General features: G+C 44.2%; 1 pseudogene; it reads left to right on the top strand.

The window, feature by feature from the left end:
- The first annotated feature begins 14,598 nt into the window (after nt 1–14,598).
- Nucleotides 14,599–16,974, top strand: LOC124520769 (ubiquitin carboxyl-terminal hydrolase 17-like protein 6; annotated as a pseudogene).
- The last annotated feature ends 704 nt before the right edge of the window (nt 16,975–17,678 follow it).

The raw sequence follows: 17,678 nt of genomic DNA, 5'->3' as shown, positions 1-17,678 counted from the left end.
CGAACTCAACAACTCAGCCACTCATAGCCCCCATCACTGGTGCACACAGATTTCCCCATCTCTGAACCATTCAGACCCTGGATTCCAGTTTCACACTGGTCAGGATCTGGCCTTTCCTTCACCACGGCCCTAACAAGTCTCACAGGCCTGATGCCACGATGCTACTTTCCCTTCTCCCAGGCTCCCCAGTGGCCTGTGGGCCTGTAGTGGACTCGCTGGTGCTCCGGGGTTTGAACTGTTGCCAGGCAGACCTTGCTTTTCACCTCTTGCATGCACTGATCCCACGGTGAACAAAACGCCCTCGACACACACACGCAATCTGATAACATGTTCTGACAATCACATGTAGACCTTCCACCCTGACCACACTCTCAACAGACACAATAATGGCCAACACCCCCACAGTCAGACAACGCAGGGACACACAACTGTATACAGATCATATGACTATATACTTTCTGACCACACAGAATTGGTGACACACATATAGTCATCATATAAAGGGAATCTGGCTGTGCATGTGTGTTTTGGTGTTGAGGCGTTTCACATGTTGCCATCAACATGACAACCCAGGGCTTAGAGGGGAGAGGCTCAAGGCACAGAATGTGTGCTGATGCCCATCAGAGCCTGGCAGTGCTCGTTCTTGGTATATTGTGTAAGAGGCAGGTGGAGCCTAAGGATCTGCATACTAAGTGTTTGATACAAACATATCAGCCAAAAAAAATTTTTTTTTGGTAGAAAAAAATGCAGAAAATTTAGCCAGGGTCCCGTGAGAATGCATGAAGGATTCAGTATGAGTCCAAACTGTCAGCTGAGGATTTTTCCTCAGAAGATTCATATTGCTCTTAAAACTTGCATATAAATGTTGTATACATATAAATACTGAAGCATTCTTTGCGTTAAAATATTTCAAGTAGGGGTAACCTGGATGGCTCAGTCGGTTAAGTGTCCAACTTTGGCTCAGGTCATGATCTCACAGTTAGTGGGTTCGAGCCCCACATTGGGCTCTGCACTGGCAGTTTGGAGCCTGGAATCTGCTTCGGATTCTGTGTCTCCCTCTCTCTACCCCGCACCTGCTTGTGCAGGCTCGCTCGCTCGCTCTCCCTCCCAAAAATAAATTTAAAAAAATAAAATACTTGGCGTGCCTGGGTGACTAAGTCGGTTAAGCGTCCGACTTCGGCTCAGGTCATGATCTCACGGTTCATGAGTTCGAGCCCCACTGACAACTCAGAGCCTGAAGCCTGCAGCCTGCTTTGAATTCTGTGTCTCCCTCTCTCTCTGCCCCACCCCCGCTTGTGCTCTGTCTCTCACAAATGAATAAACGTTAAAAAAAAATTAAATAGAAATAAAAAATATTTGGAGTAAAAGAAGTTCAGTTTCTGCCATGACTGAGTAGATTTTATTGGTCTTACCCATAAAAAGCAACATCAAAACCTGATTAAAATATACAGATCTTTGAAGATTTGTCATGTTACCTGTTTAAACGGGAGTTTTTGAGGTACAATCCATGAGACTAGGGAAATCCAATGAGATGATTGGCACATCCACACTGGATTTTCTACTGAGGCAATTGAAAATTAGCGGGGTGGGAGAATGAAATTCCAGGAAAAAAGATGGAGCCTTTCTGGGCTTGGTAGAAATAAGTTTGAATTTTGTGCATGCAAAATAGTGGGGCTTTTGCTTCCAGATAAGGTGTGAGTAGAGGTGGAATAACAGTAGAAATTAAATATTCACTTAAAAGGTGTATTTGTCAAAGTCTAAAACGTTGTGGAACCAGAAAGGATTACCTGAACTGAGATTCCACCCGGGTAAAAGCCTTCGTTAGTGGAGGTGAGATCACCAGACATTTCCACACCTGAAGAAATTGCTTAGTGTGGACACTGACAGTCTCAGGGAGAAAGACATCACCAGGGAAGAAAAACAAGCTGATAGGCACATAGACTGTCGTGGCAGCTTGAAATCAGCAAGAGTCCCCCCAAACGGGGCTGCTTTTCTTTACAGGCTATTAGGTCGGGACTGGCAAGAAAGGTGGTGTGATACAATCCCATGGTTTTGGGAGATTACTTCCAACAGCAGGAAGACATCTGCAGTGATTTTAGAAGAATGAACGTGAAGGCATGAAGGTCAGATTCACTCCAATCAAAGTGGCAACACAGGCAGAGTGCATTCCGATTACCGAATGGGGAAAATGTGATGTGTCCCAATTCTATCTGCCTAAGGAAGGGGATAGTCACCATCTCTATGTAAAACAACATCAGTGCCAGCGTCTCCCTTTTAGAAGATCTCAGAGCAGCGCCCTGCCGGCTCACTCGGTGGAGCATGCAACTCTTGACCTCGGGGTTGTGAGTTCAAGCCCCATGTTGGAAATCAAGATTACTGAAAAGTAAAATCTTCAAAAAGAAGGAGAAAAAGGAGGAGGAGGAGGAGGAGAAGAAGAGGAAGAAGAAAATCTCAGGTATACAAGAAAAAAAGTAAGGAAACGTGATGGGGGGTGGGGGTAAAGGACAAATATAGACAAGACCAAAAAACCCATGCATATTTTTAGATTGGAGTCATGAAGAAAGGAATTTACAATAATTATGTTAAATAGAGTAAAGTAATAAAAATATATTTGAATAGAGACAAGTGCAGTGGCTCTGGTTTTAGCAAACTCTGGTCTATAAGTGAAATTAATGGAGGAGGTTAACAAACTTTACATAGAAAACCAAATTAGTGGGGCGCATGGTGGCTCAGTCAGTTAAGTGCCCAACTCGGTTTTGGCTCAGGTCATGACTCACAGTTCGGGCTGATGGCGCAGAACCTGCTCGGGATTCTGTCTTTCTGTCTGTCTCTTTCTCTGTCTCTCTGCCTTTCTCTGCCCCTCCTCTGCTTATGCTCTCTCTCTCTCCCTCAAAATAACTTTTAAAAAGTTAAAAAAAAAATAGAAAACCAAATTAGCGAACCGTGGATGTTTATATGAAATATTCACACAAAAGCCCAAGAGATAAAGTGGGGGAACTGAGAAAGGCATTGTAATACCCTTCAAAAAGCACAGGATAATTAGATTCTCAGTGTTCCCACATATGAAAGAGGGATATTAGTCATTTCTAAATGAACAGTAGGAGCCAGTTACTGCCTTGTCCTCCTGAAAGAGGAGAAGCTCGCTCTCTCTCTCTCTCTCTCTCTCACCTCAGACTTCTACATGTATTTATGGGAGGGACTAATATGGGACTCATTCCCATTTAGTGATTTGGGGATTCATGGCTGTTGAGAAAAATCAGATTTTCATAGCTTCTTTCTGCGCTACGAGTTTTGCCAAACAGTATACAGCCTGTCACTAGAAGAGATGATGATTTTTTTACATGATTATTTAGATTCAAGTTAGTTAACATATAGTGCAGTACAGGTTTCAGGAACAGAATTTAGTGATTCAGCACTTACATACAACACCCAGTGCTCAACACAAGTGCCCTCCTCAATGCCTGTCACCCATCTAGCCCAACCCCCCACCCACGTCCCTCCATTCATCCTCAGTTTGTTCTCTTTATTTAAGATTCTCTAGGGGCGCCTGGGTGGCTCAGTCAGTTGAGCGTCCGACTTCGGCTCAGGTCATGATCTCACGGTCCGTCAGTTCGAGCCCCGCATCGGGCTCTGTGCTGTCAGCAGAGCCTGGAGTCTGCTTCAGATTCTGTGTCTCCCTCTCTCTGCCCCTCCCCCCACCCATGTTCCGTCTCTCTCTCCCTGTCAAAAATAAATAAACTTTAAAAAGATTCTCTTATGGTTTGCTTCCCTCTCTGTTTTTATCTTTTATTTCCTGTCCCTAGGCATACCTGTTTGGTTTCATAAATTCCACATATGAGTGAAATTATATGATGTTTGTGTTTCTCTGATGACTTATTTCGCTTAGCATAATACACTCTAGTTCCATCCATGTTGTTCCAAATGGCAAGATTTCATTCCTTTTGATTGCCGAGTAGTATTCCAGCGTGTGCGTGCGCACGTGTGTGTGTGTGTGTGTGTGTGTGTGTGTGTGTGTACACACCAACTTCTCTTTTATCCGCTCATCAGTCGATGGACCTTTGAGCTCTTTCCATAATTTGGCTATTCTTGACAGTGCGGCTATAAACATTGGGGTGCATGTTCCCCTTAGAATCAGCACTTTTGTAGTGTTTAAATACCTAGTAGTGCAACTGCTGGGTTGTAGGGTGGCTCTATTTTTTAACTTTTTTGAGGAGCCTCCATAGGGTTTTCCACAGTAGCTGACAGTTGGCATTCCTTCCAATGATGCAAAAGGGTTCCCATTTCTCCACCTCTGTGCCAGCACCTGCACCTGCGCCTGTTGTTTCGTGAGTTGTTAATTTCAGCCATTCTGACAGGTGTGAGGTGGCATCTCCTTGTGGTTTTGATTTGTACTTCCTTGATGATGAGTGACGTTGAGCATTTTTTCGTGTGTCTGTTACCCATGTGGATGTCTTCTTTGGAAAAGTGTCTATTCATGTCCTCTGCCCATCTCTTCACCGGATTAGTTGTTTTTTGGGTCTTGAGTTTGATAAGTTCTTTATAGATTTTGGATACTAACCCTTTATCTGAAATGTCATTTGCAAATATCTTCTCCCATTCCGTCGGTGGTCTTCTAGTTTTGCTGATTGTTTCCTTTGCCTTGCAGAAGCTTTTGATCTTGATGAGAGTCCAATAGCTCATTTTTGCTTTTGGTTCCTTTGCCTCCGGAGTCAAGTTGAGTAAGAAGTTGGTGCGGCCAAGGTCAAAGAGGCTGTTGACTGTTTTCTCCTCTAGGGTTTTGATGACTTCCTGTCTTACGTTTAGATCTTTTGTCCACTTTGAGTTTATTTTTGCGTATGGTGTTAAGAAAGTGGCCCAGGTTCATTCTTCTGCATGTCGCTGTCCAGTTTTCCCAACACCATTTGCTGAAGAGACTGTCTTTATTCCATTGGATGTTCTTTCCTGCTTTGTCAAAGATTAGTTGGCCATACGTTTGCGGGTCCATTTCAGGGTTCTCTATTCTGTTCCATTGATCTGAGTGTCTATTTTTGTGCCAGTACCATATTTTCTTGATGATTACAGCTTTGCAATACATCTTCAAGTCTGGCATTGTGATGCCTCCAGGTTTGGTTTTCTTTTTCAGGATTGTTTTTGACTATTAGGTCTTTTCTGCTTCCATACAAATTGTTTGTTCTAGCTCTGTGAAGAATGCTGGTGTTATTTTGATGGGGATTGCACTGAATGTGTAGATTGCCTTGGGTAGTATCGACATTTTAACAATGTTTGTTCTTCCAATCCATGTCCATGGAATGTTTTTCCTGTGTGTGTGTGTGTGTGTGTGTGTGTGTGTGTGTGTGCGTCTTCTTCTATTTCTTTCATAAGCTTTCTATAGTTTTCTGTGTATAGATTTTTCACCTGTTTGGTTAGGTTTATTCCTAGGTATTTTATGGGTTTTGGTGCAGTTGTAAATGGGATTGATTCCTTGGTTTCTCTTTCTGCTGCTTCATTATTAGTGTCTAGAAGTGCAACCCATTTCTGTGCATTGATTTTTGTCACAGACTATGAGTCTGGAGTTTTCTCTTGTGCAGCAGAAGAGTGGACACAGAAGTGAATACAAGAGAGGCTAATGTCCAGGAGGAGACAAGAGCCCCAAACAGGGGTTTCGTCTCCATATTTATTGAGCTCACGAGGTATTACCCGTGTAGTGAACATGAAGAAAACAAGATCTTACACACGTGAACATAGAGCAAACAGTCACATAGTAATCATTAACTTGTGTGAGTAAGAAGCCAAGGGTCTGGGGGCATGTGGAGTTTGTGATCAAGGCACATTGGCACCAGTTGGAAAGTAATTTCCTTCAGGTGATATAACAAGTTTCCGTCATGATCCCATTACAGTATCTCACTAGCTAACCTCGGGCGTTTTCGCCCCGTGGTGGTGGTTTTCCTCCCTAAGCATTTTTCTAACCCATTACGTAAATAGAACCTGTTTCCCCAAGATTTTAAATCCTGCGACTTTGCTGAATTCATGGATCCGTTGTAGCAGGTTTTTGGTGCAGTCTTTTGGGTTTTCCACATAGAGTATCCTGTTGTCGGTGAAGAGTGAAAATTTGACTTCCTCCTTGCTGATTTGGATGCCTTTTATTTCTTTGTGTTGTGTGATTGCTGAGGCTAGGACTTCCAACTCTATGTTGAATAACAGTGGTGAGACCTTAGGGAGAAAGCGTTTCTGTCGCCTTCCTGACCTTAGGGGGAAAGCTGTCAGTTTTTCCCCCATGAGGGTAATATTAGTGGTGGGCCTTTCGTATATGGCTTTTATGATCTTGAGGTATGATCCTTCTATCCCTACTTCCTTGAGGTTTGTTTTTTTTTTGTTTTGTTTTGTTTTTTTGTCAAGAAAGGATGCTGTACTTTGTCAAATGCTTTCTCTGCATCTATTGAGAGGATCATGTGGTTCTTATTATTTCTTTTATTAATGTGATGTATCACATTGATTGATTTGTGGACATTGAACAAGCCCTGCATCCCAGGTATAAATCCCACTTGATCCTGGTGAATAATTCTTTGAATGCCTGTTGGATCCGGTTGGCTAGTATCTTGTTGAGAACTTTTGCATCCATGTCCATCATGGATATTGGACTGTAGTTCTCCTTTTTAGTGGGGTCTTTGTCTGGTTTTGGAAACAAGGTAATGCTGGTGTTGTAGAATGAGATTGGAAGTTTTCCTTCCATTTCTATTTGTTGGAACAGCTTCAAAAGAATAAGGGTTAACTCTTCTTTAAATGTTTGGTAGAATTCCCCTGGAAAGCCATCTGGCCCTGGACTCGATTTTTGGGAGATTTTTGATTACTAATTCAATTTCATTACTGGTTATGGGTCTGTTCAAACTTTCTATTTCTTTCTGTTTCAGTGTTGGTCATTTAGATATTCCTAGGAATTTGTCCACTTCTTCTGGATTGCCAAATTTACTGGCATATAACTGCTCATGATATTCTCTTACTTTTGTTTGTATTTCTGCAGTGTTAGTTGTGATCTCTCCTCTTTCACTTGAGATTTTATTAATTTGGGTCCTTATTCTTTTTGATCAATCTGGCTACGGGTTTGTCAATTTGTTAATTCTTTCAAAAAACCAGCTCCTGGTTTCATCGATCCGTTCTACTGGGTTTTATTTGTTTTCGTTTTTTTTTTTTCCTCGATATCATTGATTTCTGCTCTAATCTGTATTCTTTCCCATCTTCTGCTGGTTTGGGGCTTTGTTTGCTGTCCTTTTTCCAGCTCTTTAAGGTGGCAGGTTAGATTGTGTAGCTGAGACCTTTCTTCCTTCTTTAGGAAGGCCTGGATTGCTGTACACTTACCTCTTATGACTGCCTTTGCTGCATCCCAGAGGTTTTGGGCTGTCGTGTTATAATTTTCATTGGCTTCCATGTACTTTTTAAAAATGTTTGCTTATTTTTGAGAGAGAGAGAGTGCGAGTGGGAGAGGGGCAGAGGCAGAGGGGGAGACAGAATCCCAAGCAGGGTCCAGGCTCTGAGCTATCAGCACCAAGCCCGACACAGGGCTCAAACTCACGGACCTGAGATGGTCACGTAACCGACTGAGCCACCCAGACACCCCGGCTTCCATGTACTTTTAAATCTCCTCTTTAATTTCTTGGTTAACCCATTCATTCTTCAGTAGGATGTTCATTAATCTCCGAGTATTTGTGGCCTTTCCAAATGTTTTCTTGTGGTTGATTTCAAGTTTCATATCATTGTGGTCTGAAAATACACACCGTATGATCTCGATCTCTTTGTACTTGTTGAGGGCTGATTTGTGTCCCAGTATGTGATGTCTTCTGGAGAATGTTCCATGTGCACTGGAGAAGAACGTATATTGTGCTGCTTTAGGACGAAATGTTCTGAATATATCTGTTAAGTACATCTGGTCCCATGTGTCATTCAAAGATATTGTTTCCTTGTTGATTTTCTGCTTAGATGATCTGTCCATTGTTGTAAATGGGGTGTTGAAGTCCCCTACCACTATGGCGTTATTATCAGTGAGTTTCATTGTGCTTGTGATTATTTGATTTATATACTTGGGTGCTCCCAAACTGGCGGTATAAATGTTTACAATTGTGAGATCTTCTTGGTGGATAGGCACCTTCACTATGATATAATGCCCTTCTTCATGTCTTGTTACAGTCTTTATTTTAAAATCTAGTTTGTCTGATATAAGTATGGCTACTCTGGGTTCCTTTGGCGACCATTAGCATGATAGATGGTTCTCGATCCCCTTACTTTCCATCTGAAGGTGGCTTTAGGTCTAAAATGGATCTCTCGTGGGGCACCTGGGTGGCTCAGTCAGTTGAGCGTCCGACTTCGGCTCAGATCATGATCTCGCGGTCTATGAGTTCGAGCCCTGCGTCGGGCTCTGTGCTGACAGCTCAGAGCTTGGAGCCTGCTTTGGATTCTGTGTCTCCCTCGCTCTCTCTGCCCCTCTCCCGCTCATGCTCTGTCTCTCTCTCTCTCTCTCTCTCTGGCAAAAATAAACATTAAAAAAAAATTGAAAAAAAATAAAATGGATCTCTTGTAAGCAGCCTATATATGGATCTTGTTTTCTTATCCATTCTGATACCCTATTTCTTTTGATTGGAGAGTTTAGTTCATTGACATTTAGAGTGACTACTGAAAGATATGAACCTATTGCCATTGTGTTGCCTGTAGAGTTTGGAGTTTCTGGTGATGTTCTCTGGTCCTTTCCACTCTTTGTTACTTTTGGTCTATTTTGTTTTGTTTCATCTTTTCTCCCCTCAGAGAGTTCCCCTTAAAATTTCTTGCAGGGCTGGTTTAGTGGTCATGAACTCTTTTATTTTTTGTTTGTCTGGGAAATTCTATCTGCCTTCTATTTTGGATGACAGTCTTGCTGGATAAAGGATTCTTGGCTCCATATTTTTCTGATTCAGCACGTTGAATATGTCCTGCCACCCCTTTCTGGCCTGCCAAGTTTCTGTGGATAGGTCTGTTGAGTCCCTGATCTGTCTTCCCATAGAGGTTAAGTGTCATAGACTCTGGGTCTGGAGTTCTCTCTTGTCCAGAAAGAGAGCGGATGCAGGATTACAATGAGAGAGAGGCTAATGTCTGGGAGGAGACAAGAGCCCCGAGTAAGGTCCTTGCTCCATTGTTGTCAGGATCAGAGGCTTACAAGCATGATGGATGTGCACAAAGGGACAATGCAATCGTGAACATTAACTCATGGGTGTGAGGGAAAGGGGATTTTGAAGATATGTGCTGTTAGGGGTTTGGGTCAATACAAAACAAAATCCTGGCACTGGCCAGAAGGTTGTTTACAACAGACGTGAGGCACCACCTCTGTTTACCTAAACTGGCCTAGGGGATAAGAAAGACAGAGCATGCTACCTCAGGATCAACAAGGCGTCTTTCTTTTGCTAATTAGCTCAGCTCTGGGCAATTTTGCCCTTCTGTGGTCTAAAGTCCTGTTTTCCTCTTTTTGTCCTTCCTTTCCTTCCCTCCTTCCTTCCTTCCTTCATGTGAAAGCAGCTTTCTGCTATTGTACTAGATCAGGGGGCGCTTCTGCCCTGAATACCTAATCTTACTTACCTAATCTTGGATGTTTTCATCTTGAGATTTCCTATTCCTACACCTTTGTGTAGGAATACTGGGGGCCTTTGCCCTGTTTACCTAATCTTGTTTACCTAATCTCGGAGGCGTTCATCCTGTGGCTTTCTATTTCTTTATGCCTTGTTAACCCACTGGTGTAAGCTCAGGGAATTCCTAAGCTTATTCCCCACAGTTAAGGACTTTTTTCCCCTTGCTGCTTTCATCACTCTTTCCTTGTCTGTATATTATGTGAATTTGACTATGATACGCCTTGATCATGGTCGGTGTTTGTTGAATCTAATCGAGTTCTCTGTGCTTCTTGGATTTTGATAGGTCTTTCCCCAGATTAGGAATGTTTTCTGCTGTAATTTGCTCACAAAAACCCACTACCCCTTATTCTCTCTCTTCATCATCGGGGACTCCTATGAGTTGGGTATTACTCCTGTAAAAAACATTTTTTTAACAATTTATTTATTATTGAGAGACACAGAGAGACAGAGCATGAGCGGGGGTGGGGGGCGGGTAGAGAGAGAGGGACATACAGAATCCAAAGCACGCTCCAGGCTGTGAGCTGTCAGCACAGAGCCCAACGCGGGGCTCCAACTCATGAACCGTGGGATCATGACCTGAGCTGCCCACTGAGCAACCCAGGTGCCCCACGGTTATAGCATTTTTAATATCGTCCTTACTAGCTTTTACTTCTTTTACCCCTGCAGAAAAGGATTCTATGCTTTTTTTCAGCCCAGCTAGTATTCTTATTATCGTGGTTCTATATTCTAGTTCAGACATTTTGCTTATGTCTGTATTGATTAAGCCTCTGGCTGTCATTTCTTCCTCTTTCTTTTGGGGTGAATTCCTTCGTTTGTCATTTTGCAGGAAGAAAAAGAATTAATAAAATGGAAAAGTTAAAAATTAAAAACAACACAAAAAATCAAATAAAGGAATCTAGACCCTAGGTGTGTTTGGTCTGGTTGCTGAAAGAAGCTTGACAAAATAGAGATAAAAGGGAAAGAAAAAAAAAAGTAAGAAAAAGTTTAAAAACTACAAAAAGGATATAAAATAGAATAAAATGAAATGAAGAAAGAGAAAAAATTACCAAAAAATAAAAAGGCATAGTAAAAAGAATTTCAAGAAAAATTTAAAGAAAAATGAAAAGAAGCTTTTCTCTTGCTTTATCCAAGAAAAAGAAAAGGGAGAAAAAAAATAGCAATGTAAACAAAAGCAGGAAAGAAACCCCACAAATAGACGGACCAGTAAACACAATGAAACCCGAATGAAGTTACCTCACGTTTCCCCTAGGACTCAGACTATGAAGCACTCTATAGTCCGTACACTAAGCAGCGGGAGTGACATCTGGTGGTACTCCAGGGCTTGGTTGGTGCAGTTGGGCGGGGCTCGGTGTAACTGCTCCGTTCTCCACTAGGAGGCGCTGCTTAGCTTACTGCTGCGGATCCGTGTGGTGCGTGTGCGCATGTATGCACATGCACAGGAGAGGTGTAAATGGCTTCACCCAACTTCCTAGTTTCTGGCACAGGAACTCTATGCTCTCACCGACCCTCAATCAAGCACCCCTTCTCTGTCTCCAGTGTCCGTCCACTCCCTGCTTCTATACTGCCCGTGTCCAAGCTGTCAGCCTGCCAGGCAGGACCTCCCTCCTGAGTTTTACCTCAGATGAGGCTGTGTTTCCAAACCCTTAACTCCTGAGGCCCCTGCAGCTTGGACCCACTCTGACTCTCTGGGGCAGGGTCTTGCTGAGCAATGGTCAGGTGCCACCTTGCCACAGACAACATTCGTGTGATTCCGCTGCAGCAGAGGTTCAGAGACTGTGGCCAGGTGCCTGCTTGTCTCAGAAAAAGTTCATGCAATCGCACAGCAGCAGAGGTTCAGAGATTATGGCAATTCACAACACACAGCCCGCACCAGGTTTTACTGAACTCTGGCATTTTTGTTCTAATACCAGCAAACGTGGCTGTTCTCCGGGGCTCACTGGGATCTTTGCCTGTGGGGAAGCCATATGGCCTCTACCACATGCCCTCCAAGCAGGGGAACTACTTCTCCCCTTGTGGCCCACAGACTCCTTGGAGCCAACTGCCTGTTCCTGGGGATTCGCCCCTCCTCCCCACCAGAGCATGGCCAGGCACTGACCTCTGAAACCTCAGACTCTGCACGCCCCTGTTTATAGAGTCATAATGGTATTAAAACCCTCTCCTTTCTCCTTTTCTTGTTCAGTCACTGGTGGGTGTTTCTACTCTTTCTCTCTAGCTACTTTTGGGTGGAGTGCTTTCCCTCTACATTCCCCCCATCCCCCGCCCCTTCTCTGTCCTCTCTCCACAAAACAGCTCCCTACCCTCCATGGCTTCTCTCTCCCCCAGTTCACCTCTCACACCATGTACCCGCCAAGTTCTGTAGCTCAAGTTGTGCAGATTATTGTGTTAATCCTCAGATCAATTACCTATGTGCCCAAAATGGTTTGGTGCTGACCTAGCTGCATTTCAGGGATGAGAGAAGCCGAGAACTTCCATGCTGTTCCGCCATCTGGGAAACATGAGGTTTAGTTCACTTAAGTGTGTGTGTGTGTGTGTGTGTGTGTGTGTGTGTGTGTGATGCCGATGTCAACTCAGGAAGAGAAGGTTGGATACCAATATTTCTACAGGTTGACTTATATTTGTGGATATTTCTGAAGCTATTTCCTTTATGGCTAATGTGCACTGCTCTGTGGGCATTTTCCCTAAGATTCTCCTCTATTTATTTATTTATTTATTTATTTATTTATTTATTTATTTTTAATTTATTTTTGGGACAGAGAGAGACAGAGCATGAACGGGGGAGGGGCAGAGAGAGAGGGAGACACAGAATCGGAAACAGGGTCCAGGCTCTGAGCCATCAGCCCAGAGCCTGACGCGGGGCTCGAACTCACGGACCGCGAGATCGTGACCTGGCTGAAGTCGGACGCTTAACCGACTGCGCCACCCAGGCGCCCCTCCTCAATTTAGATAAAATAAAAAGCAAAACTAATTTCTTTTGATTAAGTCTTCAAGATCCAAAATCCATTTAGTCAATTTGAACTCTTTCAATTACAAAACTGAAATATCATGAAGGGTATTCCGGTTAAGACATCTTATTGATCTCCAGAGGTTGTATAAGCAATTACCAAAAACTTGGTGGCTTCAAAGGAGAGAACGTTATTCTCTCACAGTCTGGAGATGAGAAGTCAAAATCAAGATGCTATTCAGGCCACATTCCCTCTGAAGCCAAGTCAGTGACAAGGGCCAGGCAAAGTGCTCCTATATTTCTTGGCCTCTATTTACCAAAGAGGAGAAACAGACTTTGGTGTCTTCTCTTCTTAAGCTGTAGCTCCTCTTCCCAAGTGTTATGACTTCCAGATATGATTTTTTTTTTTGTTTTTTGGTCATTGCAAATTACATGGTGCACCAGCATTACTCATTTTCTAAAAGGACCTGATCATCGTAACATGTGTGAAAGAATTCTCTTGTCCACTCAAAAATATATCGAATTTAATAAACCAAACAGAAGAACACAGGGGAAGGGATGAGAGAGAGAGAGACAGAGACAGAGAGACACAGAGAGAGAGACACACACACACACAGAGAAGCAAACCTTAAGAGGCTCTTAAATACAGGGAACAAACTTAACTGATGGAGGGCAGGTGGGCGGGGGGGGGGGCGGTGGGCTAGATGGGTGATGGAAATTATGGAGGGCGCTTGTGATGAGCACTGGCTGTTGTATGTAAGTGATGAATCACTAAATTCTAATTCTGAGACCAATCTCACCCTACATGTTAAGTAACTAGAATTTAAATAAAAACTTGAAGTCAAAAAGCAAACAAACAAGGGGAGCCTGGAGGGCTCAGTCAATTAAGCATCCAACTCTTTTGATTTCAGCTTAGGTCATGTTTTCACAGTTTATCAGTTTGAACCCCACGTTCGTTGGGCTCTGCACTAACAGCATGGAGCTTGCTTGGGATTCTCTCTCTTTCTTCTCTGCCCCTCCTCGGCTTGCCCACGTGTGCTCTCTTTCTCTCTCTCTCTCTCAATAAACAAACAGTACAAAAATAAAAACAAACAATAGAGGGGGAAAAACACAATTTCGGTGGACCCTGCCGTTCTGACACCTGGTTGAGTGAGAGATACTGACACATTAAAGCCACAGCTTAAATGAGGGTGCACTGTTCCCTGCATTTCCAAATTCCAACCTCCAACTGTGTATCAATGTCACAAATCCACAACAAACGTGTCCTGAAACAAGTGAACCTAAAACTACCTTGCAGTGTAATGTCCCAGTAGCACCAGTTAAAATTTGGCAAATAAGCGATGGGTATAGGATATGTACTCATATTGGGAAGGGAGCTAAAAAAAAAAAAAAAAAAAAAAAAAAGATTTTACAAAGCATGAAACCAGCCACAGGATGTCTCTTGTTAGCATTTCTAGGCCACACCTTGATAGACAAATATGTTTATAAACACCTTCATGATAGTTGTATATACGGACCATATGGAGAGAGTTCAGGAAGTTTAGAAGCACAGTCATGGACAGTAATCATCCCCAAATAATTTGCTGGTGCCACATGCATTCTGGCTGGTGGGGAAGAAGTCCTCCTACATGACACCCGAACTCAATTTGCAAAATGATCTTCCACATCCTAGGAAAAATAATATCCATCAGTGCTTGACTCACTTGATATTACTCTGAAAGCAAAGTGGACACTCAAAAAGGATTTCCACGGGGAAGTTGGAAACTCTCAAGTCAGGCTGTCCAGAAAGGGAGCAGTGGAAATGAGGGAGGTGGAGAAAGTGCTGAAATGTGTGTCTATCCATTGAGGGAGGCAGGGGAAGGAGACAGGCTGGGCTGAGTGGTCTCTCTGCAGAAGAGGGACCACACCCTAAAACCCTTAGTCCCACCTCGAGCCTGTGGCTGATTGGATGACGTGTTCCTAGTCGTGTGGGTGGGGCGAGCAATAAAAGGGCTGGGGAGAGGGCCACAGCTATCATTCTGAGACAGGTCTCCTGAGAGAAGCATCGCTCTGCAACGTGAGGCTCCACATGGGAGATCCTATGAAAGCTCTTTCTGGAGACATGAGGGCTGTTTTGTCCTACTGCCAAGAAGAGTTTCAGTTCAATGTCTTTCCCAAACTCAAATCTTGCTGGTCAAATAGAGGTGGTGCTGAAGTCCACAGGGGACCCACTCTACCTCAGAAGCCATCACCATCATCGCAGACACTCTGCAACCTGCCTAACGGTTGGGCTCCCATGTCAATAGGTCTGCCCCCCGCAAAGAAACCTGTGAGTTGGAGGAGACCGTCTGTGGTTGGGGCTGGACTGCAGAACCTGGGGAACACGTGCTATGCGAATGCGGCGCTGCAGTGTCTGACGTACACACCACCCCTCGCCAGCTACATGCTGTCCCAGGAGCACTCCCGAAGCTGTGGGAGGCAGCCATTCTGCGTGCTGTGTGCTCTGCAGGCTCACGTGACCCGGGCCCTCTGCCGCCCTGGACATGTGATCCGGCCCCGCCAGAACTGCTGGCTGCCTTCCACACACACACACAAGCAGGAAGATACCCATGGGTTTCTGATATTCACTCTGGATCCAACGCAGCAAGCGCGTTTGCGTGAGGACAAGACTTCAAGACCCCCTCTGTCTGAGGACCTCACCCTCATCTGGCAAATCTTTGGAGGGCACTGGAGGTCTCAAATCCAGTGTCTCCACTGCCCTGGCGTTTCCAGCACTTTGGACCCTGACCTGGATGGCAGGGCAGCTCACAGTGTGAGCCAAGCTTTGCTCCAGTTGGTGAAGCCTGAAAAGCTGGATGGTGAAAATGCCTATCATTGTAGTACTTGCCTAGACAAGGTACCTGCTTCCAAGACGTTAACTTTGTACACTTGCCCCAAGGACCTAATGCTGGTATTGAAATAATTCTCAGATTCCACAGGCAGCAAACTGGCTAAGGAAGTGCAATATCCTGAGCGCCTTGACCTGCGACAGTGCGTGTCTGAGCAGAAGGCGGGATTGATAATTTACCGGCTCTATGCCACGCCGGTGCATCCGGGGAGGAAATGTCACAGCGGACATCACTTCTGTTACATCAAAGCTGGGAATGGCCAGTGGTACAAAATGGATGACACCAGTGATGTGACTTCTGCCCTGAGCCAACATGCCTATGTCTTCTTTGACACCCAGACGAGTGAATTGGAAAGAGACCATGGGAGTGAACCAGGCAGTGGGGAGACCACATCACTCCAGGCTGACCATGCAGACATGGCTGTAGCCCAAGGGGGGGGGGTGAGGGGGGGGCTCACACGGACCCCAGCATCAAAGTTCCAGACTTGGAGGACCACGTGGAAGAGACACCAGTGCAACCAATCACGTTAGACCAGTGGAGAGTCTTCCAAGAAAGCCACCATCCCAAGTCTGAATTCAACCTCAGGAAAACAGAATTTGTTCTTCCCGCCCATGCAGTCCTAATTCACCAGTCCAAATACAGAGAGGAGATGGAAAAGGATCATCCTGAACAAAACATCTACCGGCTCAACAACTTAGCCAGGGACATCCCACCTCGGAGGGCAACAAACATCGGCAAAGTCCCTTGTCTCACAGGCAGAGCCAGAGCTACCAAGAGGAAGAACAAGAAGGGACAGAGGTCTTGGGAAGCAGTCCAGGGATCTGAGTGCAGGCTTTAATGCACACACCTGCACACATACACACTCAGCCACAAACATTCACTCACGGCCCCTTGTAGGACATTATGTGTGATCTGGACATGTGGAGGGGCCATCTATCTGGCTGTGTTCATGACATATGGCATTCAACTTGACCTGGAGAATACTGAGCTATAAGGCTGGCTGTCTACGATGATGTTATTGGAGAGTTTTAGGTTTGTTACTGGATACTTGGAGGATTTCTCTCCCCCGTCAGCACCAAGGAGCATTGGGGGGCTATCGGAGCCCGAAAGGGCCAGAGGAAGTGGCCAGTCGGGCATGAAGGGTGGAAACAAGGCTGAGCACCTGGAGTCCCTGTGAAAATGCCTGATACTCACGGTCCTATCATCCCATCCCTTACTCTCTGTTTATTTCTAAAGTACATTTGCCCAAAGATATTCACGTGTGGACGCTAGGTAAAGATGTGTTTGGAAATATCCAAACATGCACCAACAGAAGAAGGAGTTTGAAACAAACTCAGTGCTTCCACACAGAGAAATGGCAAACGACCAAGAAACTGGATGAACTACAGTTCCAACTGAAGGCAGACAGACTTTTCAGCAAGTTTTTGTGTCAAAGGGGAGGAACAGAAGTAAACAGCAATTGGTTAATTGTGCAAAGTTTTTACTTGCATAAATAATATATATTCTGTAAAGTCTACACATGTCAACGTGAACATTGGCTGATTGCTTGGAAATGGTAAACAGCAAATAAATGCTTATTTTTCAGGAGATAAGTGGGTGAAGCCTTATTGGCTCGTGTTGATTAAATTAGGCTCCCTTAACAATCACCCTCCCATGAGCCTGCAGAGAAGATGGTGGAAAGGAACCTTCTCCCACCTGTAATCGCTCAGCCACCAAGCAGCTGTATCTTGTCCCGCAGAGTTTGCTACCATCCCCCATCTGACAATCTCCTACACATGGGAGGAGGCACGGGGATTTCCGGTCGGTTCCATTACAATCTCGGTCCTCAGTTGTACACCTCAGAAAAACAGTCCCAAATGGACACCTAGGCAGCGATGTGGTATTTAAGGTCAGGGTATGGATGGATGTTCTAAGTCATGATTATATTTCTTGGGAGAGAGAATGACTAAATACGTTGTTGAATGGGAAATTAGTGCACGATCCTTAAATTCCTCCTATGTGAGTGGGGCCACATAGGAGCAATCTGGTCATTTGACAAGGGCATTGAAAGGTAAACACTTGCTTTTTTCAGTCCGTGTTAAACATAGAGATGTCACATTTATTAGAAACTAATGTCAGCAGTTGAACTTTGTACAGGAAATCATATTTAATTCTAGATTCTCAAATATCATAGCTGACAAAGGTAAAAAGATACCCTTTTTTCTTTTTTATAATATATTTTAAAATTTTAAGTCCAAGTTAGTTAAT

Source organism: Lynx rufus, unplaced genomic scaffold (genome assembly GCF_022079265.1).
Source record: "Lynx rufus isolate CCGP_SWC_20201006 ecotype Redwood Valley unplaced genomic scaffold, mLynRuf1.p SCAF_3, whole genome shotgun sequence".
Classification (NCBI taxonomy): Eukaryota; Metazoa; Chordata; class Mammalia; order Carnivora; family Felidae; genus Lynx; species Lynx rufus.
Note: the sequence above shows the minus strand (reverse complement) of the source record. Positions and strands in the feature narration are given on the sequence as shown.